We start from the raw sequence: 22,938 nt of genomic DNA on the forward strand, positions 1-22,938 counted from the left end.
GCCTATGAATAAGGGTAAAGAAAGGAGTGTATGGTATGTTATGGTGAGGAATGATAGGGAAGTAAATGTTTGCAGCAAGGCTTGAACTGGCTTGACCATTCCATAACACAGTATAATTAATGTACTTGGCTTTGTAATCAATTCTGATGAGATTTTTATCATCACCTTACAAACACCTCATGTTACAGGAATTTTTTCCATCTTACCTGGAATTGTTAGGACTCTTTCACTCACTCTGGAAGAAGTTACATAGCTATGTTTCTTAACTGGGAATGCTTCTGGATGTCAAGTATAGCCGCAGTTCCCTGCTAGATGAAGCTTAGGAGAGAAGAGGGAAGACCTGTGGGGTACTGAGTCCTCTGGAGGTAGGCAGGTGTTTGTAGATATTTACAGGTGTTTAACAGATATGCCAGATGAAAGGATTTTCAAAAGTAAACCTTCACTTCTGATTAACACAGAATATCCTCAGGTACCTATGTTAAACTCAAATTCTTCAAACATTTTACCATGCCATTCTTACTGATTACATTGTCAGAAACTTTGTGAACTTATCAAAATACTTTTTGCCAGGACTCTAGTAGGATCTGTGGTAAACTTTCTGTCCCACTATATCAAACAGTATGTCTTTCTATGTCATACAGATAATGTATGACATGAATAATGAAGTGTGAGAACTTGAAGCTTGCTCTCCTCATTGATGGAGTGTGTACACAGAGCAAGCATACAGTTGAAAAGATTAAATTTGTATTAGATAAAATGGAAACAATTTTTTCTCAGAAAACACTTCATACTTATGTGGTTTCTTTTTACAAATTTCTGTTGACAACCTATTGCTGACAATGGGAATAAGTAACTTCATATATCTACCATGCAATTTAGTAGGATTTTTTTTTCTTTTGTTTTGTTTATTTTATATTACATAGAGGATTTTGGACAGAAAACCTCTGTGGAACACCACTCCTCATATTTCTTTATTCCATTGGTACATTTTTACATTAAAATGGTTCAAAAGGATCATAAAGCAACCAGAATGCTCCTGTTGAAGCAAAAAAACTGATTTAGAAATCTCACATCATGCTTTGAGCTTGTCATTTAAATAGTTAAGCATTTAACTAAGAGCCTATAGCCGCAGTTCCCTGCTAGATGAAGCTTAGGAGAGAAGAGGGAAGACCTGTGGGGTACTGAGTCCTCTGGAGGTAGGCAGGTGTTTGTAGATATTTACAGGTGTTTAACAGATACGCCAGATGAAAGGATTTTCAAAAGCAAACCTTCACTTCAGACATTTCAGACATTTGAAAAAAAGTATTTTCATATGAACACATAGACTATTGATTGATAAAGAAATTATGACAAAATAAATTGAGACAATTTTATGAACTCTTGAGGTTGATGATTTTGGAGAAGACTGAAAAAGACTAGTTAACTGACTGAGATCAGAACTGAAAACAAAGCATTCAGCCAGCTGGATGAGCATTTTGCTGAAAATGTGTTGTTTACTGAGTATTTGTTGATGTTTTGATTTGCTGGAATATAGGTTGTCAAATGTAAAATTACACTGTAAATAACTTTTTTGAAATTATTTAGGACCAATTTTTGCTTAAGGCCATATGCTGCTGAGCCTTACACAGACTGCTGTTTTGCCTATCTACATGATGTAGCAACCTGGAATGGCATTTTTTTATAAGTTTCTGACAGATTGGTTAATAGAATGGACTCAGAAATTAAGAAGATAATTTAATAAAATAAACAACATACAATATGCAGTTAGCTTTCTAAATACAGTGGATTCTTTTGAAAACAACGTAGAAAACCATTCTGGGAAAAAAGGAATTTTGTAGTTTTGAAACTGTGTCCTTTGTCTCTGTGTTGTCTTTGACTTTGAATGCAAGAAATGGAATACGGAAAGAGGTAATCTCTCTTCCCAAATAATTGTAATTCTTCTCCTCTTTCTTCCCACTCCCACCTGCTTCTCCCTTTTAAAATCTTTTGTATTCTTTAGATTTCAGAAGAAAGGGAAGTAAAGACAGAAATTAATGAAGAAAAAGGGAGAAGGCAGAAGAAAAAATACACAATAGCAAACATTTCAAGTAAGACTGAAAAAGATTTTCAAAATGAAGTCTGATTTCATAATTTTCTTCAGAAAATTTAAAGCAGAAGATTCTAAAAAAGTTTTCAGAAAAATATTGTTCAGCATTTTAAACCAATTCTGTTGTTCAGTTACACTTGTTCTTCCTCTGAAGTGCGGATCTGGAACAAAATTTCAAAGTAAATCTATAAATTCCTATCAGAAGACAGCTACTGAAGCCTTGGTCCAGCCTAAGTGAATGACAAAACTCCCATTCACTTCAACAAGGCCAGGATTTCTTTCCTTACTGACACGTTTAAAGAAGTGATCAAAGTTTCAGCAATGCATTTTCTCTGACTCCATGTAGGCAGTCATTGCTCTCTCTCCAGGCACAGGTCATATTTAGCATATTTTGGGCTCTTTAATGTGAACATTATAGGAGAATACTAACAAGACCACAAGATTTTGCAAGTCATCCTGTAGAAGTTTTCATCTCAGGCAAAAGGTTTTATATCAGCTCTAATAAAAACAGATATATAGCTTTTTTATTTAACAAAAAAAACCCACCAAACCTCTCACTTAGGAAGTCTAGTCACATTTTTTCTTTCAAAGTTTTCCTTGAAAACCAAAGAATAACTGTAAATGCAATTCATAATGAAGAAAATATCAGTTCTTATCCTTGTGAGAAGCAACATGTAGCCAGGTTAGAACTGAGTCTTTTTTGCCTATTGAAGAAGTGATTACAGGGTTGACAGTTGGATTTACTAGGCTGTACAATAAAGCAGCACTATAGGTACCTTTTGTTGTATTCAAATGCCAAACGTAATCTTAATGCACTTTCATTTTTTTTTTTCCAGTTGAGTATTATATCTTTAACCAAGGAAATGAAGATAGATAAACAGAAGAGATCAACATGCACCCCAAATTTTTTGAGACACTCTCTAGGGAATTGATATATTTTTCACAAATCTATATTTTATTCTTGTGGTGTTAGTCATTGAAGAGAAAGTCTGGTGGTTACATGAAGCTGTGCAGAAAGATGATAGTTTAAATGCACAGAAAACTGTATGATAACGACATCTCTTGATGATACTTCATGTTGTCTGTCTAATTCTGTGCATTAGCACTGCCTGAGTACAAGTAGCATCTACCTAATACCTGGAAAATAGACCTTAAAATACCGAAACTCTGAACAAAATAAGAAATCAAAATCCCAAATCCTGTGAATGAATCAACTAATTAAATAGAGATATTTTCTACTGTTTTGGAAAATGTAGTACATTTGAATACACCTTGCAAAGACTTTTAATTATAACTCTAGATGACAATTGTCAGTATATATTCCCTATACGATTTCCAGTCACAGGACTTGCCGTAATGATCATTCACTGATCACATTTTGTTAGTAAACTTCCTCCAGTATGGAAGAGAGTTGAGGCACCTGTTTTACTGTTGAAATGAAACAATCTTTGGAAAATTACAAAATGTTGTGATAACCTTATTGTATGACAAGAAGGGAAGAGACGTGTGGAAACAGAACTCCACTGCCTGGAAAATCATTATGTGAGCTCCCTAGTCTTTTCAAACTTGTGTGGTGTCACACAAGACTACTGTGGATCACAGATATTTTATCATCATATTTCTGAGAAAGCCATAATTTATTTTTAGATGTGTGGTTGGGCTTCTTTGTAGGCATTAAGTTAGAGAACATACTTTGTGCTGACTTTGGATGTTCATTTCTATTTTGCAGGACAATGTTATTTGTTGACTTTAGTTGTTTGTATTACCAAATGTAGTAGATGTTCATTTATACTTTTAGACATCAGGAAGCCAAGATGGCTCCTTGACACACTTCGAGCCCAAATAACATATAGAATAACATGAAGCTTTTTTTCAAATACAGAATTACATATGTTTCTTCTGCTCCATTAGCATCACTTGATGGGGTGCCCTCTTGCAAGACCTTAGTCATGCAAATACAAAGCCTCTCTGTTTCTTCCAGGGCTGTTTTGTAAGTGTGAGTGAATGCTTGTGGACGGGTAAGCCTGAATTGTGTCCTATTTGGTTTCACTGCTTGAAGAGGTAAAGCAGGGTAGGAGTTCATGAGCTTCAGGCAGGCAAGGATCCAGTAGAGCTATCTCTGCTAGTGGCACAGATGCTGGCTAGGAAAGTTCTGCCACAGGGTCCCTAATAACAAGTACATGACTACTAAGGCAATGAGGAACTCTAATGAGCAGTTTGCCCACACTTGAGACAAGGATACCTTGCTTATGTTACTCTTCATCAGAACAAAAGTTTTAAATTCAAAGTGTTTACTTTAATAGAAATTAAGAACAAGGTAGATGGGTTTGTTTCACAAGCAGACCTGAAAAATAACTCTCCCGTCTATACCCACCATTGGTAGTTTAGTTTTTGAAATTCAACCAGAAAAAGCAAGAAGTGGACCTGAATGCTCACTTAAATGTTTGTTTTTTTTTTGTTTTTTTTTTTTTTTTAATCTGTAATAGCTGTTGAGGTTAGGTGAATGTTGTGAAAATCTCGCAAAAGTTTTGATTCAGCCTAACATGTAATCCGTTCATGAGCTGCGGATCATAAATATTTCACATTTCTTGACAGCTCACAGGCTCCTCTTTCTATTTGAAATGGGTATATTTTAACTCACCCGCCAAACCTCCTTGTACCCTTGGAAAATATTGATATAAACAGGATATAAAAGGCTACCTTGAAAATTATTAGGTCGGTTGGATTACCCTGGATTTTCTGGTTTTGTGCATGGGCAGGACAGGCTGTGTCATCTGATAAAGAGCCCTGCGAAGCAGTGGTGAATCAGAGTCCTTTTACATCTACACAGTGATGCATCCAGTGAGGTGGCTGTTAGAGCAGAAGTGAGCAGATTACAGAAAATTCTGGGTTCATGTGGTACGCAGTGGTCAATCAGGCTGACAGAAAGGACCAGTCTGGTATAGCCTCTATGACCATCTTGATCAGTCTTTGGTTTAAGGCACAATCTGTTTTAGAAGCATAGTATTCCTGTAACTTTCCTCACCAGCTCCCATTTCTATTCAGTCCACTTATGGGGTTCAGAAAAATAAGCCCAGAAATCGGCATTGCGGCCAACTTTGTCTGTTATAACTAGAGAGGAATGTCTTGAACGTAATATGTTTGGTTTGGGAGATCTGTTTTTGTCCGCTATAACCAATTGTCCATTATAACCATGTCCATCATAAGTATAGTGTGCACTATATAATTTAACAGCAGTGGTTAGTACAGTAAGAGCCAACTGCTGAGGCTGGGTGGGAAAACTGAGATATTTTGTCAACCAGATATGTCCTAAAATAATCTTAATTTTTTGAGAAACTACCAATCTCTGCATTCTTGGCTAAGTGCTGTTGTTGAAATTTTAAAATGGTCTATTCAGTCTTAAATGTACACTTCAGCAAGAAAAGAAAGGAATTTATTTTTATTTTTTCAAAAAATCAAATGCCTTATGCACTAAGCACAACCTTGGCATTCTTGAGCTTGAGGAAAAAAGATTAAAATGGGAGGGGAACAAACCCAGTTAGTTTCTAGGGAGGAAAGCATACATCTTGAAAATTGGAACTACAAATACAGAGATCAGATACATAAGAATAAGCTTTCTCATCACAGGTAAAAGAAATGGTCTGGAAATGTAAGGACTCCAGTAAAAATGTCAATGTTTTTAATGTATTAAGCCTTGTAGCATAAAGAGAAAGGAACTGTATAGGAGTAAGATCACAGTATGGTATATTTTATCTTTTAAAATGCCAATGATCTTTAAAAAATGGAAATAAATTTGGCTTGAACATGTCCTAGTATTTGGCCCTGGAAAACAAATTATATTGGTTAGTAGTGTGGTTTTCTTGGGCAAAATGAGGTTGGTTGTTTTATTTTTGTGTGTGTGTGTATGAAATACAGTATTTTCATTTTACATATTAACATTTCCACTAAAACTAAAGCCAGAGAAATGGCATGCCAAACTTGCACATCATTCATAAAATCAGTAGATAATGCAGTCCATCTTGCAGCCAGTAATCCAGTAGTTGGGGAACTCGCCCAAGGGGTGGAGGAACAAAGCTCTCCTCCACCAGTGGAGAACCCTTGACTCTGCCTTCCAATAAATAGCCTGGGGAAGAATGGTTTTAGTATATTTATTTGTTTGTTTGTTTGTTTGTTTGTTTGTTTAACTGTTAAAGCAGTCTCAACTTACATGAGATATAACTCCTGTTTTACTAAGTATTCTCCCATCATATAAATAAGAACTTATATCATTGTATCCTTCTTTTTGACTCTAGCCTGGCATCCTGAGAGGCTTGGTCCCTTGGAGTCCACCAATGGTCCTTGTTGGACTTCATGGGCTGTTCATGGATCGGTGAGTGGTGAGTGTCATTTAGAGAGTGTCATGGATGTGTCCCCATCTGAGGCATCAGGACTGAGATGAGGCAGAAGAAAGGGAGCAACTTGCACAAACTTAACAGCTTTTCTAACCTATACAGGCATCTACATGTACCAAGCAATTGTAGAATAGAAGAGCAAGCCTCAGGCACAATTCCTCCTTGGGTGGTAGCCTGTGAATTTGGCAGTGAGGAACTGTGAGATAGCTTGTAAGGGAGCTCTGCTGTTCAGCGGCCATTAACCAATCCTTATGTAAACTCTTCCTGAAAACTCGTTTCCATCATACTGAGACAAAAATAATAGTGTTAATAGTGTCTTTTTTTTTTTTTTTCTTTTTTTTTTTACGTGTTTTGATGCCCTTAGTTGTTGCTGGTAAGGTAAAATGGATTACAGGCAGTTTAGTACTGGAGACTGACATTTTTCTTTTCTTAGTCTCCTCTGTGAGTGGAACAAGAGTCCTCTTCTTGCTGCAAAAATGTATTTTCTTGATGAGGGATGTTAGGTAAGTTACTGTAATTACTTGAATTACTTGGCTTGAGCACCCCAGGGAGTTCTTCTGAACCAGAGTACTGGTTCTTGCAGGCAGGATAAAATCAGACTTGCTCAGCAGTGAAAATGAAGCTTTAGAACTGTGAATTTTGTCCCTGTCCTGACTAAAATGTGGAAAAAAACACTGCAGTAAGCTCCAGCCTGTCACAGTCCACATACCCAGATATAAAATAACTAATCTATGGAAACTTTGTAACAAGGGAGAAGCAGCCAGTTCTACCTTGGCCTTGAGAGTTGAGGAGAAGTAAAGGCCTGTCTTTGTGCAGTGATAAATAAAATGCTCATTCCAAGAGTTTGCTCTGCCAGTGAATTATAGTTGGAACTGTTGGGAAAGGAAAAACTGTGGTTGGAAAAAGGAGTGTATTATGCGTGAATGACACGATGTTTTTTCGTGCATGTGGGTGTTCTGAGCAGATCATTGTGATACATAAAAGAATAGGGATGAAGAATGCTTAAGTGTTGCCAAGTTGTCGAGTGTTTATCTTTTCAGATATATAGTGGTATCGACAGTCCTTACTGAATGGCTCCTACAGTAAGCAAAGGAAAAAAAATGTATAGAATCCTGCCAGAATAATATCAATTTTCTTAGAAATAGAAAAGAGTATAAATAAATCAATAATTTACATATGTACATAATTTCTGACTCCATGAAAAAAGAAGTTGTTTTAGTTCATGATAAGACAGAATCTTGCAATGGCAAAGCTGGCACAAGTGAAACAAGCTTTGTATTAAATCTCTAGCTGAGATTAACTTGTTCAGGCAGGTCAATTCCCTTTCTAAAGCCATCAGCAGGTATTTAAGTTATTGCAGTGTTTCCTTGTCAGAGTTTCAGTGCTTTAGCAGCTCTGAGGTTTGTTTTACTATGTATCTTTTGCCCTTCAGTCTTGCCAGGTACAGCCACTTACAAAGTGCCTGTCTCTTATAGGAGCAACCAGCCTTTATGGGTTTACCATCCTGCTTCACAAACTCTAGGTGATCTCTTCTTTCTCCTTCTTGAGAGAGGTGATATTGCACCTCTCAAGAGCTGCGCAGCGTTATGTCTATTCTTTAACTCTGAGGTGAAACAACTGAATTTTCCACTCCATAATGTAAACCCCCTAAGCCCACTCAACGCTTCTAGCATTCTGGTCTGCAGACCCCAGAGGATGTCTCCATCACTAACCAAAACACTTGTAATCCCAACAATGTGACTAAAACTGGACAGGGACCAGAATCCTAGTTAAATACTCTTTATCACTTCGCACATGTACTCATGAGACAAATCTTGGTGCCTCCTAAACAACCCTCAATTTGTCAAAAAGTCACTGTCATGAATTCGGAAACTTTGGTGTGGCCAGGCTGTACATCCACACAAGCAGACTTCTGAACATTGAAGGATGATGACTGAGACACATTTTAAATTTTGCATGACTAATATCTAGTGCATAATTTATAAAGTGAGCACCAGTGATGCCTTCTCCCCTCAGTACACTGGGCAGAAGACAACTTAGTTTTTGCAGGAGGTGTGTATAAGCAACATAGGCACAGATACCAGTATGAAAGCTTCTGCTTGCTGTATTATTTCATGACACTGTACAGATGGTCTTCTAGATTGCAAAGGAAATGCCTTTGGCAAGCTATGGTCTTCACTCTGATCATTGCTATGAGCTATGAAGCTCTATGAAGCAATGAACTTAGAGTTTCTGCAAAATACCTCCTTTTCTCACCTCCTTGTTTTTGGTCTGCTAATATAATGGTTTAACATAGAATACTTCTAAACAATTAGGAAATATTTGTAATCTGTTTAGATAACCACCTTTGATATTTATAATTTGTAAAGATTTCTTTAACTGTGACTTGAAAGGGACATCCTGAGATCATTAAACATTCTCCATTCAGCAGTGGCTAGTGGCTATTTTATAGTAAAAATCAGTATGAAATGCTGTGCTCCTATCTTCTCCATTGCAGCATCCCACAATATCTCCTTTCTAACTGCAAAACATACCTTCACCCAGTGTATTCTATCTTTTTTTGAAATAAATTCCAGAGAATAGGGAAATATCTTCCCTGAGCAAGAGATAAAAAACTGCCTGCTTCATACTTTGGACTTGCCATGATATGTTTCATATTTATTTTACTTACAATTTTCATCAGTTTCCAAAATGTCAAACATAACATTTCCTCATAAAGATTTTCAGTTTTGAATGACACATTAGTTATTATCCAGCTTGAAGTAATATTGAAAACCCTCACTGAAGTATACATATGAAGGGTCAAAATAATCAGAATATGTTAGTTTTAGAGTTCAGTTGTTAGTGTAAAGTTTTAGCTTCAGGCTAGAAGAAAAATCCTTGTATCTTCTATTTGAAGATTGAAATGAAACATACTCAAACAAATTAGTTTAGGATCTTTTAGACCTTTGTATGGCATACCATCTGATTCTCTAAACGTCATATTGGCAGTAAATGCTAGTTGAAAGTATGAGCCTGGAAAGTAGTAGCTGACAATTAATGCATATGAGTTTCATTTTGAAGATCCTAACACTTCACTAATTAAACATATTCCTATGATTTAAGGTCCAAGAAATGGAAGCGGAATTTTCAAATAAGTTCCTCTTTGCCTGATTCACTCTTGTTCCCACCTGAACCAACTGAAGATTTTTAAGAGAGGACAAATGAGATGTGTGCAAGGCAGATTTAAAAACTTTGTCTTGCACTTCTATATTGTTATTGGAATTGTATTACAGGCATGGCATTAGTAGAATTGCAAGTAAAATCTGAAACACAGAGCAGAGAATATTATTTTTTAAATTAGAGATGGCAAAATTCTTTCTCTTCAATTAGCTGAGAAATCCAAATTCCATGCATTCTTTCCAGGTGAAGTCTTAAATTAAGGACTTATTTGGGAACAGGAAGAAGATTGTTTGTGGTTTTTTTTGTTGTTTGTTTGTTTGTTTGTTTGTTTGTTTTTGGCATTGATCTTTTATTTCAGATATAGTTAAATGGACTGATTTTTATATGTGATCAAAAGCCTGACTTTTCAGCCATTGAAGTTAATACTGAAGCTATACTGAAATTGATTTCTTAGAACGCTGGATGTTCTTCCGAATTAATTCTGTGCTAAAATGGGGCAATCTGTTTTTATATAATAAGTGAAATTTATGGCCAGACCTGGCTCGGTATATGTTATTGAAGACTATGCAGGGCTTCAGCAATCAATGCAAAATAATAAAAAATTAAAAGGGAGAAACATTCTGTCAATAGCACTCCTGTAACAAAGGCAATGCTTGTTTTATATTGATTAGCTCCTGTTAAATAATGCATATGGGTTCACAACCATGAAGGCTCTTGCAGGGTTGGTTATTGCAAGCAGTGGCAGTATAGAAATGCTCTTAGTGAGCAAGGAAATCAATACTGTATCTGTAAACAAACTTGCAAATGCAGTCCCATGGCTCACCCTGCAATCTGCAGTTGCCCATTAAACCAGAATAGTGTGAAATAAGATTGGTTGTTACATTCTATATTTCTCTTGAAGCACTTTTCTGGACAGCATTAAGCTGCTGAGGCACTTCAATTAGAATCCAATCCACACATAAAAAGTTTGGTATACTTCTACTCACCTATTGAGTGTGTAAGAGTACAAATCAGCTAAGCCATATCTAACATGCCAGATTTGCATATGAAGACAGATTGTTAGCAGTTTCCATTTGTTCAGACACCTAAAGGTTCTGAGAATAATTTATTTGTGAAGCTATCAAATAATCCTGGTTAAAATTAGGGTATTCCCAGCCTGGTGTAGCACCCCTAAGAGCATCCTCTCTGAAGAGATAGCTGCTCAATTCTCATTGAATTAAGGTCCTAAAACAGTAAGGCCTCTCTGGAAATCTTGGAAGGAGACTCCTTAGTGTGGCTAAGGAAAATACCTTCATTATTTGAAAGTGTGGTGTGGGTGCCAAATGAAAAATCAGGTGAATGAAGCTGAAGGGAGAGTGGGGACCAGTGAAGCACATGTGCTCCTGGGACACCTGATACATGTCATGAACCAGTGTCATTTTGTTTCACACACCTCTGTTCTCACAGCAAGGAAGTAGGACACTTCCTCATAGTCCTCTGCAGATTATGCTAAGGGCAATACTCCAAAAGGACTGAGTGAAGCTGAGGTTTTTGTTTAGGGAGTAGTTATTCATTTAGTCACCATTCATCACAATTTGAAATCCTTTCAAGTATTGCAGTCCAATCCCTCTGAGCCAAACTCCCTGAATTTAGGAGACCTGTGATGCTTTTTCCATTATGACTTCGGTTACATTTAACAGGGTATGACTGGCCCAGCAAACGATACAAAAAGACCCTGGTGAAATCTTGTGCATATTAAACTCAAGACAAAATAAACATCATTTCAGATGAGGAGCACTCACAGTTCCCCCTCATATTACCAGACATAGATTAACATTCGTAGCACTGAACACCTGCAAGTAATGCTTAATGATAGATAATACAATGCTAAACATATTTGATCATTTTAGACAAGCTGAATTAGGGTGAAATTTAGTTTACTTTCATAGGTGGATTCTGAAAAAATGTATCTCCGTAGTTTTAGGTTATGATCGTTATTATACAGTGCCTTCTCTGGACACAAAGAGTGGGATTTATATTAATGGATTTTAGCCACCTGAAAGTCAGGTGTCTAACCTAGGCTGATAGTCTGAATTTCCCTTAAAGTTGATGAAGATAGTCTTCTCCAGGAGACAGAGACAGCTAAATAATATAGGAGTAATGTATAAATTTATGGAGATATTTGATTGTCTTCATTCACTCTGTAAGGAGCCTTGGCAGCTAACCTATATCAGATGATACATTTTACAACATTAGGCTGAGAGAATCCTATAATATGAAAAATAATGACCAGTAAAGGTGTGAGGAGAGGTGTAGACAGGGGATTGCAAGTTAAAAATAGATGCTATGCAATAATTAGCAACAGCTGGAGAAAAAAACTAGCACCAAACAGTGCTCATTGGTCTCATTTTGAATTCTTCCAGAAGGGAGAGATTATTTTTGAGGTTAACTGTTAGTTCAGAGCCAAATTTCAGCTAAAGAGAGCTCCAAGTAATTTTGCAATGACTCTAATAAAATTGCTTCAGAGGAAACTGCCTGGCTATTTAATAGACAATGCTTCACAGAAATCCGTGGTGACTGGGAAATGGAGTCCAGAATACTGTACTGAGGGCCATTATTTTTCAATACTTATGTAAAGGTTTATTTGAAGTCACTGATCTTGTTCCTGAATTTCTAATGAGGTCCATGTGACAGACATATATGAAATCAGGGAAGCAGGGTGAATATTGGAGAACTGAGATCTGTCTGAAATCTCTTTTGGACAAGGTACGCAAGGAAGATCTGGCCCTGAGCCTGGTGGAACAGTATCTGGAATGACCCCAAGCCATGGACAGAGCAAGGGAATTACATCCATCTTCTAATGACATAGATGTTCTCTATTCTTTCCCTTACGAGTTTTTCCAGACAAGGTCACCCTATATACAAATCGGTAACTGGCAGACCAAGGCTGAGTGGGTAGTCAGTTTTAGACCATTTGTATAGAACTTTCATGAACATGGTTTTTACTTTGAACACATCTAAGACAGAGTCTTCATTTAAACTCAGTAATATATGTAATTACCATGGCGCATTTTGCTGTCATGACTAGACCTGTTCGTGTTCCTGAGGGAGTTCGTTTGGCTCTGGTCTGGCTGTTGCCACATCACACTACATGGTATACAGAGCCTTTGAAACACGGATAAAGGCAGAAGCTGCAACATCACCAATATGGCAAATTTAAGAGTAAATAATGGTTAAGAGAAACAGTATCCTCCTAAGAATGGTTTCAGCTTATCCCTGGTGTGGAAACTGAGTATTAAGTGCCAGATTTCACCCACCTGTGTGTTGCAGTCTATCCAGGCTATCCAAAGGCAAATGGAGTTGGGGAGAGAGAAACATATAGCACTGAATACATACAGACTCGGATTTTTTTTTTTTTCCAATAACCTAACACAAAGTTCAATGTATATAACTTAGTTTACACTTTCAGTAGGTTCTGCAACTAGTAAATGCACAAATGAAAAATGTTTTATTACATAGTAATACCTTTGGAGTCTAAATAGATAAACTTCACTACGAGTGATATGTATTAAAAAAATCTATTTTTAGGTTTCATATTGCTAACCGTTAGCCATTAAAAAAATCAGTTACTATTGTGGTTTATTTCAAATCATTGAGCTAATCCCTTGCCCTGGTCCTGCAGGAAAAGCACTTTTTGATAGCTACTTACAAAGAACTAATCATGGGATTTAATCTAAGGGAAAGAAAATAAGTCTTTCATTAAAACATTCTGTAAGAGAAATGCATATTGCAAATGTATTTCTCAACTCATGGGTGCAGAACTGAAGTGAATTATTCATTTCCAACACAGCCTTCAAATCAAAACATTTCAGCATTCCTTACTTACTAACATCAGTGGATCGTGTGAACCAGAACGCTATGTTACAATAACCTCATGATTTTTAGGCAGAGGGATCCTTGAATAATATTTCAGTCTCTACTTTTCTCTGGAAACTTCCTTGCTTTCAACAGCCTTCCTCTGCTTGCCAACAGTGACCTAACTCCGAAATTATTTGCTACATTTGAACAGGGAACAAATTTAACTCTTAAAAAAATGGGTGGCCTATACCATTAGCAAAGAATGGAACAGGACTTGGGTGTGTGTCCTGACTGCTGCACCATCAGGGCTTATAGTCTTTGTGAAGTCCTTCTGACCAGTGAAAAAGCAGCATTTTGTCCAGAAGAGCTACCTTAGCTGTGTATTACTGTTATAATGTTCTGTCAGCTAACTGGAATTGCCGGGGCTGTGCTTTATTGTTAGTTTGCAGGCATAAATTTCGTGGTTGGAATTGGGCTTAGATATATACAGCACAATGTAGGTATTCCAGAAAGAAGCTTTAATTTAGAGGACACTAATTTCGAAATGTCTCTACTATATACACTTACCTAAGTATTTGTTTTATTAGTACTGGGGAAATGGATCATTTCAGGGAAAAGGAGGAGGATTTCCTGCTGTAGTTTGCAGGGCACATTTCTTAGATTTGAGAACTGCTCAGACATTCAGTCAACATCATCCTCTGAAAGCACTTAGGTTTTGGCAGGTACATTTTTCCATAGAACAACACACAGAAAGAAACCCTGATGATTTGGAAGGGGTCAGTGGAGGTCTGAAGGGTAACTTAAGCCAAAGATCCTGAGGGAAATTATTCTTAATGAAAACTGACACTTATATGCCCCTGACAACTTTAGAAAAAAACAAACATATATTTCATCTGAATCCTCAAAAGCTCAAATATTTAAGCTGTGCAACAAACCCTGAGCAAATTTTGCACGGAATAGCATTAGCTGCCAAAGAAAAATTAATTCACACTTTATTCCTACTGCTCTGGTACCCAGTGGAACTGTTTTACATTTATCAGACCCTATGCAATACCTTTCTTTCAAAACCCTTACATTTAATACATTTTCATAAGGAACAATTTGGAGTGTTGCCCAGTCATTGTCTAAAATGAAGCAAGAACAGAACCTTTAACACAACATGTGCATATAGTATCCCCACATTTTATATGAACACAAGAGCAGACATCTTTTAGAAGCAATAAAAGCCATGTCTACTCCAAATGGTATTTCTTGAACACTCAAATTTCCCACTGAAGTCCATGGACTACCTGCACGTGTAAAATAAGAACATTAAATGTAACTAATTTTAAGCACATATTCATACTGAAGTATGGCATCCTCTACTGCAGAACTGTTTACTGGAACAACAGGAACAACATGGAGGTTTCCAGAGGTTATACAGAGTTTTTGGGTGTATGCTTCCACTGAGTGTGAGATGGGTACTGTTCTTATGAGTTTCTTAATGAGAAGACTGTGTCTCCAATAACTGAGATGAATCTTTATTATGATAACAGATAAGCGAAAACAGGAAGGAGCTTGAGAAAGGGAGAGCTAGGTATATGTCTTTCAGTAGGTAACTAAGACAGAAATGACTCACTAATTAAAAGAGCTTGAATGCTTCAGGGATGTTACAACTCAGTCCAGACCTTAAAAGATCAGATAGCCTTACAAGATACCTATTGTATTGCTCAATGTGCCTTTACAGATCTCAGACACATAAAGCAAAGCATGCTGCTGATAAAAGCCTATGGTAGTCAGAAAGCATAATTTCATAAAAAGGGTGAAAGCTGCTGAGTGTGATGTCTAATAAGAGTTATACTGGTTTGCAGCAACTGAGATTCTGCCTGTTACCAGCATGATACCTGGTGACTGATGACAGCATCTTAATGGCTGGGAGCTGTTCAGTGTTTGTTCATCCCAGCCCGGGTTAAAAGGGAATGCTGTTGTTAAAGTTTGCATCACAAGGATGTCCAGAGACCTATTCTAACATCATTTTCTGCCCTGCTGAAGAGTTTATTTTCTCAATAGGCTCATCCTTAGAAGGGTGTGTGAAAATCAGAATTACTGTCTGTAATATAACCACAACTGGAAGCTGAGAGAGCTTAAAAGCTTTCTACATCTGATTATAGGAAATACGACAATTTTTCACTAGAAGAATAAAGAACTACTGGAGTAACTAACCAAGACTGAACTCTTTATTTAAATGTGGATTTAGTAAAAGTAAGTTTTCAGTTGTGAAAGTAAAAATACTGAAAGGAAGCAGGCTAACAAGCTTCAAATGTGAAATGTAAATGCAATAGAAAGGTAGAAAACAAACTTTCACTGCATCTGTGAGGACAGAAACTAGCTGGTTTAAAGTGTAGCAATAAAGACTCAGGAGAAGCTTTATAACATGGAAATAAATGGAGCCAAAAGGTATGAGAAACACTATTAGCAGTGGTTTATAAGTACAGGTTATATAAACACATCTTAAAAGTGGTTTAGGGATTTTCAGGGCAGGATGAAGGACTGTGGTGCCTCCACGTTCCATCTGATATTCTCTTTCCATCCTCTGGTGTCCTATTGCCTGTGTTATAACAGAGGTCAGACAATATGATCATGGCTATCCTAATTCTATATGGTCCAGAATAAATTTCTTAGAAAACTACTATTGCTTGGAATTTCAGACACTGAACTTCCTGTTAAAAACATCTGGAAATGTATATGTGTCTACTGTGTTTGCAAAAGAAGAGATGATTAAAAGAATGTCATTGATTCAAATGTATTTGACTTTTTATTTAGTCTCATCCTCAAGATAACTTTATATTCTATACAAACTGTCAATAATCCCAGCCAATTTAGGACATCATCTGCTCTGGGTGTGATGCTTTGTGACTTACACTGTTTTCCTGTTTAACAGCCTCTTCTAATAGTGTGAATGTCCACTGAACTTTCTGCAGCAATCTTCACAACTTTCTTATCACTGCTGCCACCAATACTTATTCGCTCTATCTGGTAGGTGGGTATATAGCCGAGTTCCATCTTGGCCCAAAGCTCTATTTTTCTATATTCAGCTGTGATAGCTGTCCCAAAGATGGTAACAGTGCTGGTAAATTATCTCTGTCCTAAGCATTTTGAGGTTTGAAATACTACATTCTATTGGTAGGTTAATACAAGTTATAGGATTTTTTTAAAAATAATTTTTGATGACCCATGGATTGTGTTTATGATTGAGGTATTTAAGCTTTCTTGCAGACATAAAGGCTGTCTTAAGCTGTGAAACTGGAAGATGCTGTTTACCATTGTAATTAAATTCTTAAAGCCTTTTAAAGTAAATTGACTAAAAAAGTATTTTCATCTTTGTCTCAGTAATATAGTCATAGGAAGGGAGGAAGGGAGGAAGGGAGGAAGGGAGGAAGGGAGGAAGGGAGGAAGGGAGGGAGGAAGGGAGGGAGGGAGGGAGGGAGGAAGGGAGGAAGGGAGGAAGGGAGGAAGGGAGGAAGGGAGGAAGGGAGGAAGGGAGGAAGGGAGGAAGGAAGGAAGGAAGGAAGGAAGGAAGGAAGGAAGGAAGGAAGGAAGGAAGGAAGGAGGGAAGGCAGGTGGTCAGCCTGGTAACCCTGCTTCCTGAAGACAAGACTGACTTTACCTCAACTGTTCCTGACAGATGTTTGGTAAACCAGTTTTCAACAATGTCAGTGATGGAGGTCTCACAATTATCCTAGATGCTAATGAGGGATTTCTAATTTCAGGTATCTTTATAGTTCAGACAATTGCATATCAACAACTAAACGAGATGGCTTAAAAGGAAAGGCCTTTTGAAAATGGGGTGAGAACTCTTTTCTCAAAAAATTTAATTCAAATCTTGAGATGAAAAATATTACCTCTGTGGTTGCCACCATTAAAATATTTTCTAAGGCAAACAGTTATTTTATTCTTTAGGCTTTAGATCACACAGTTATGAGGAGACAATTCAGGTTCATACTGGACAACCGCTCCAAGAAAACACGAGGCTACTCTCAGGTGTAAACTACAAAATAAAGTGTATGGAGTGTACTCTGTCACATTGTTCTGAATTGTTATTTTGCTTTTTTGTAGTCCCAGGGACTACTGTAAGTAAAGTGATCCAGCTGTTATTCATTGATACCTATATGTGTGCATCTTCAACTGAGCAGCCCCTCACCTCTCTGGTATTAGTCAAGAAGTCAATTGCATTAGTAAGCCTCTGGTGAACAGCGAAAAAGAACCAGTGCAGTTAAGTAGAATATCTAAACAAATGCATGTCTGTATTCACTGAATTACACTTCCCATAGAAGGTGAATCATTTCCTCTCAAAAGTGAAAGAAAATTTTATTCTAATACGTGGAAGAAAGCTATACTTTTCTACATTATTATAACATGAGCAACTGTGAATCATCTATACAACTTTAGGCTGTGACATTCAAGTAAATACAGATGAGAAGAGGAAAAAAAAAGGTCCTCCAAGGAGCTGAGTGGGAACAATCAAATATATTCCTTTCTCTATACCTTCCCTGAACTTTTACCTACCATCTTTTCCTGAACAAAATTTTGGTGTGTCCTAATTTTCAAGACCTCATCTATGGAAGCAACAGGCTAGGATTTCACATTTTCATTTAGCTGTGAATGAGAGTTGACCCTCCCTAAGTATTTATTTTAGCTTTCCAGGTGGAATATCAAGCTATTGCAGCAAAACTGAATTTTTCCCTGTCTTCCAGTTGCATTTTTTTCTTGAAAGACAAGAGACACACATTTTCCAGCTTCAGTGAAAATTTTCTGTATAAAAAAAAAGAAAAAGTATTTCTCAGAGCTGTGTGCAACAAAACACACGACCTGTGCTCCATTAAAGTTGTAATCACCTATGAAAAAACAAACAAACAAACAAACCAACCCCAAACACAACAAGCCGAAACAAATCTTATTGACTCTCTTCTGTTCTCTAGTTCTGTCTTTATCTGTAGTTGCTGTTTGAATCATACCTGTGATTTTAAAGAACATGAAAAGCAGAGAAAGTCAATGGTGGTGAATGCAGTAGACTCTGGACTTATATGAGAGAGAAAACCACTTAAATAGTTTTGTTGTGTTTTGTTTTGTTTGTATGAGATAGCTATTGTGGAGAGATATGAAATAGATCTATGCAGTATCATCGACTCTTCTACTAGTATCTTCTGTTCAGATAAGTGGGGATTGCAGATAAACATTATCACCAGTTTTGATCTGTTTTTACTTCTTTTCATAGAGCACATATCTCTATAAAAAGAGCAGATATGATCATGAGAGAGTGTGATGTGGGAGCTTTGTACCTCTTAAAGCCTGAACAAGGACAGAAGATATGGCACTTTGTGAATTTGCTTTTTGTTTCTCTTGTCATTTTCCTCTTTCATGCTAGACAATGAGTTATGGGTATGACCCATAGAGAACAAAGTCAGAGAAATAGTAACTAGCAGCCAAGTTGGCTGTTAACTAAAGTGAAAATGCAAACCAACTAGCTAGGGTTGAACATTTCAGCAAGAGAGGTAAGTGTCTAGCAACTCCATGAGAATACCAAAGGGAAATATTAGTTCTCAATTGCCAAGCAGATTTTAATGAAGATTTAATTGGGAAAAATACTTTGCAGAATAAGTTAGGACATATGAATAGAAGGAGAAGGAGAAGGAGAAGAAGGAGAAAACAATTCACCTTTAAGGTGTCAGTTTTATGTGTTTTTGAAGAACCGTACAATGCATCTATGATGTTTTAAGTGCAGTGTAAGAGTCTTAAAGAACCAGAGAAATTAAAAATCAGTTTGTCACCGTTTACTGCAGGGCGACAATAAACCATAACAGATGCTCTCCGTTAACATCCCCCCACCTCCCCGACACGCACACAGTCTCACCACTAAGGAAAGGGAATAGGAGGAAAAGAGTGAGAGACTTGCAAGTTGGAAGAAAGTTAAAAATGTTTTACTAATGCTACTAATAAAATAGAGAAATAATACAAAATATACAAAACCAATCTTGAATTTCCCGGCGCAGCTCAGCAGAGGAGCCAGAGCCTCCAGAGGCTGCAGGGCCAGCTCCCCAAAGTCCTGGGCTGGACTCCACAGCGAACTGGATTCAGGGATGCAGGATCTGGAACCAGGTCTCAGATTGCAGGGATGACAGGCAGGGTCCTCTTTAGATGCTGGCCATGGTCAAAGAGAGGGAGACCCTCCTGATCTCCCACTTTTATAGGGTGTGTGATGTGGATGGGATGGAATACTTAGTTGGTCAATTTTAGTCACCTGTTCTCCACTTCTTGCAAATACACCCCCTCACTTGTGGGACGTGTGAAATTTTATCAGTGACCTTGCATACCATTGCTTCTGTTTATCAACTCCTGTCTGCAAAAACATGCAGCCAAATTCAGAAAAGTGCAGTTACTTAGAAGAACTTGGCTGAAAGGAAAATTCACTAAAAGAGAAACTGGTCTTGTTTTTAACAAAACCAAGAGACAGTTTAAGAGAACAAATTCCATTTGAACAATTTCAGGGACCTCATCACCAAGTTAAAATAAGGTCTAACCTGAGAAATTCCTTATGTATTTTCTTTGGCATTGCAAAAAATAGGAGAAAGAAATAATGGAACTAACATATGTTTTTGTAGACAGTAAGTTGAGTCCTGTTTAAAAACGTCTCCATTGAAGAAACTGTACCTTTATAACTGCCTAGTCCAGAAAATGATTAACACATATCCACAAAAATAGGCTTTTATTTTCTTATGTTCACTTAAAGTGATAGCTCTTGGAGTCACTAATATTAGCCACTCTACAATGAACAGGCACTATCAGTTGTTTTGTTCACAGTAGGCACCATGTACATGGATTTTGTCACCTGGGCAACAGCGCACATATTTCTTTTTCCAAAGGCACTTCAGAAGAGAGACTCTGCTGCTGTTATAAAGGACTTCCTACTGGACTTTCTGCTGCTTCTGTGTTCCACCAACTCATGCTGGTTCCAGTAATTCATATTCTTCTATTTTCAGCTTTATTTCACTAGACTTGAAATCTTTTCTTAGGAGGTGTAAATCAGTGAATTGTGTGCTACCCTGCTTTAAAGTTGGAACAAGGAACTACAGAGCTAGGTCTGCTGTCTTTTGAAAATTTTGGTGAGAAGTTCATGCTGGGGCTTCGTCTGTTATGAAGAGTCCCAGAGAAGCTGTCAGAAACGAAAACAATATGCTCTAATGGAAAGAAGCTTCTATAAAAAATACTGTACAATTAAAATCATATAGTTCCAAAACCAGTTTTCAATGGTGCTTCTTGGCTATCTTAAAGCAGATATTTTGAATTCAGAGGACTGTTGTAGTTCTCATTATTTAGCATTCATGTTCTGATAACACCATAAAGCCATGATGAAGTTGTTTAAGGAACTATTTTAACGAAGACTCTTAATATATAGACTCTTATAGGAAACTGTAGAAAGATTCTCATTCTCTATTACATTTAAGACAGTGTTTCCACGAGTGTTTATTATTCAGATAAAAGAGTTCTACGGTGAACTTTTGATCTTGACATAAATTTGCACCCTGCTGCAAGGTTCCTTCAGTGTCTCCTTACCAGACACTGAAATAAGGCTTGCAAGATTCAGTAGCTCATGCCTTTCTGCCCTCTTTATGGCTGCTGCATGCAGCTAATTCCTCCTGGGAAAAGAAGCAGGCCATCAGTTTGTTTACCATCCAGTAAAGATATCTGGTGGTTTCCTTGCACAAAATGAACTGCTCTCTTGTCAGGAAGATGTTTGATCCTCTCACAAGCTCTGCCATCTGTTGAATAAATACAGGCATGTGAAAGTTCAAAGTGTTACTGTGCGTAATAACAGGCAGTGGAACAGTGCATAGTATTGACTGGTGGAATTAAGACACATACAGTCTCCAATTATACCCAAGTTACAATGCTGTTAGGAACAAGACAAACTCTTTAAAAAAGTCACCCACTCGAATTTATTTAAAGGAGGAAAAAAAATAGAGATCAATATCTTCCATTGGCTATCACATGGATTTTGTACTTAGCTACCAATTTAGATCTGCCAACACAAAATTCATTCACAGTTTGTTTAATTTACTTCAGCACTCTGGATTGACCTAAAAAAAATCCTTAAAAATGCAAAGTTAAAAAGACACTGAATTACAATGACTGAGCTGACAATTTGCAGTTTGTTTCTTAGTCCCAGACAGACTGTGGAACCTCTTGTGCAAACTGTTTACTCCTGATTAATAGGTTTGGTTTTGTTTCCACTTCAGTGTTCAGAGAAAAAGAAAAAAAACGTATTATTCTGCTTATATGCAAAATCTCCCTAGCCTTTCTCGTGTTTGCAAATATTCAAGCAGATTTTTTTTATTATCGATATAAACTTATTTGTTAGTATTTCTAATAGTAAGTGTAGCACACAATTTTGAGCATAAATGTTGTGTAGGCACATCAGTGTTTAATATAGATTATGAAGGAATTTTCAAAATACCCCTGTAAAATCAAGTTATTATATTATCAGCCTTTATTGGGCTAGGAACTGCCCATAATTTGAAGCATTGATTCAGCAAGACATTTTAACACTTGTTTTCCATACTTTGAATTGAGAACATGCATTAGAGATTTGCCATACTGGCTCAGAATCTGTCACTGTTAAGCCATTGTAGAATATTTTGTTATTGTAATACAAGTAATAATATAATAAAGTGAAGTAATATTGAAATTAATATTGATTATAGTTTTCATAATTAATAACATGATATGATACTGTGTTTTTCATTGTCTTTGTGTTTTGTGGTTTTGCAGAAATACTCGTAGTTTTGGCACAGGGTTCTTGAAGAGATGATATGGCAGTATGGTCATAGCCTTCAGAAAGATTACGGTCTTATAATTGATCAAGAGACAGCAGAAAGCAGGGGGAAGATAATAACAAACAAGGTAGAAAAATAAAATAAGACACAATTATTTATTTAAGGTGGGATCTCAGACTACTGCAAGTAGGATTTATCTGACAATGTAGAATTCTGTATGAGTGACACCTGAACAGTCTAGCTGATGGAATATTTTAACTAGTGTAGGACAAATTTTAACCATGTACATTTATGTATTTTACATATTTTCTAAATTAGTTGCCTATATGTCCTCTATTGTCAGGAAAGACAGGTACGTCTGGAAAATGTTTATTTGCACATTAAAAAAGGTGTATAAGATAGGAGTCAAAGATCGTTCTCAGCAGCTGCCTATCTCTTTCCAGTGACTTAAGAAGAGCACAGAGGACTAATTAAGTTTAGATAAGTTGTAGACAGCTCAGGTTGGCTCAGCAGAATACAACCCTTAACTTGCATCTTGTTTTAATGATCTGATGACTGAAATATCTATGACTACTCTGTTGTCCAATTATTTCATTGTCATAGCAAATGGAGATCTGATTCTTTTGCCCAAAGGTGTGTGTGAAGGAATAGC

General features: G+C 37.0%; 1 long non-coding RNA gene across 3 annotated transcripts in view; it reads right to left on the reverse strand.

Moving 5' to 3' along the window:
• LOC139827297 (uncharacterized) overlaps window positions 1–22,938 on the reverse strand; it is a 35,356-nt gene that overhangs the window by 6,890 nt on the left and 5,528 nt on the right. For 2 of the 3 annotated variants that reach the window (XR_011737780.1, XR_011737779.1), the window contains exon 1: window positions 207–1,631. This is a non-coding gene — a long non-coding RNA (uncharacterized lncRNA). Of the gene's footprint in view, window positions 1–206; window positions 1,632–22,938 lie in introns of those variants that run through there. The other variant, XR_011737781.1, reaches the window with a different exon arrangement.

Source organism: Patagioenas fasciata, chromosome 2 (genome assembly GCF_037038585.1).
Source record: "Patagioenas fasciata isolate bPatFas1 chromosome 2, bPatFas1.hap1, whole genome shotgun sequence".
Taxonomy (NCBI): Eukaryota; Metazoa; Chordata; class Aves; order Columbiformes; family Columbidae; genus Patagioenas; species Patagioenas fasciata.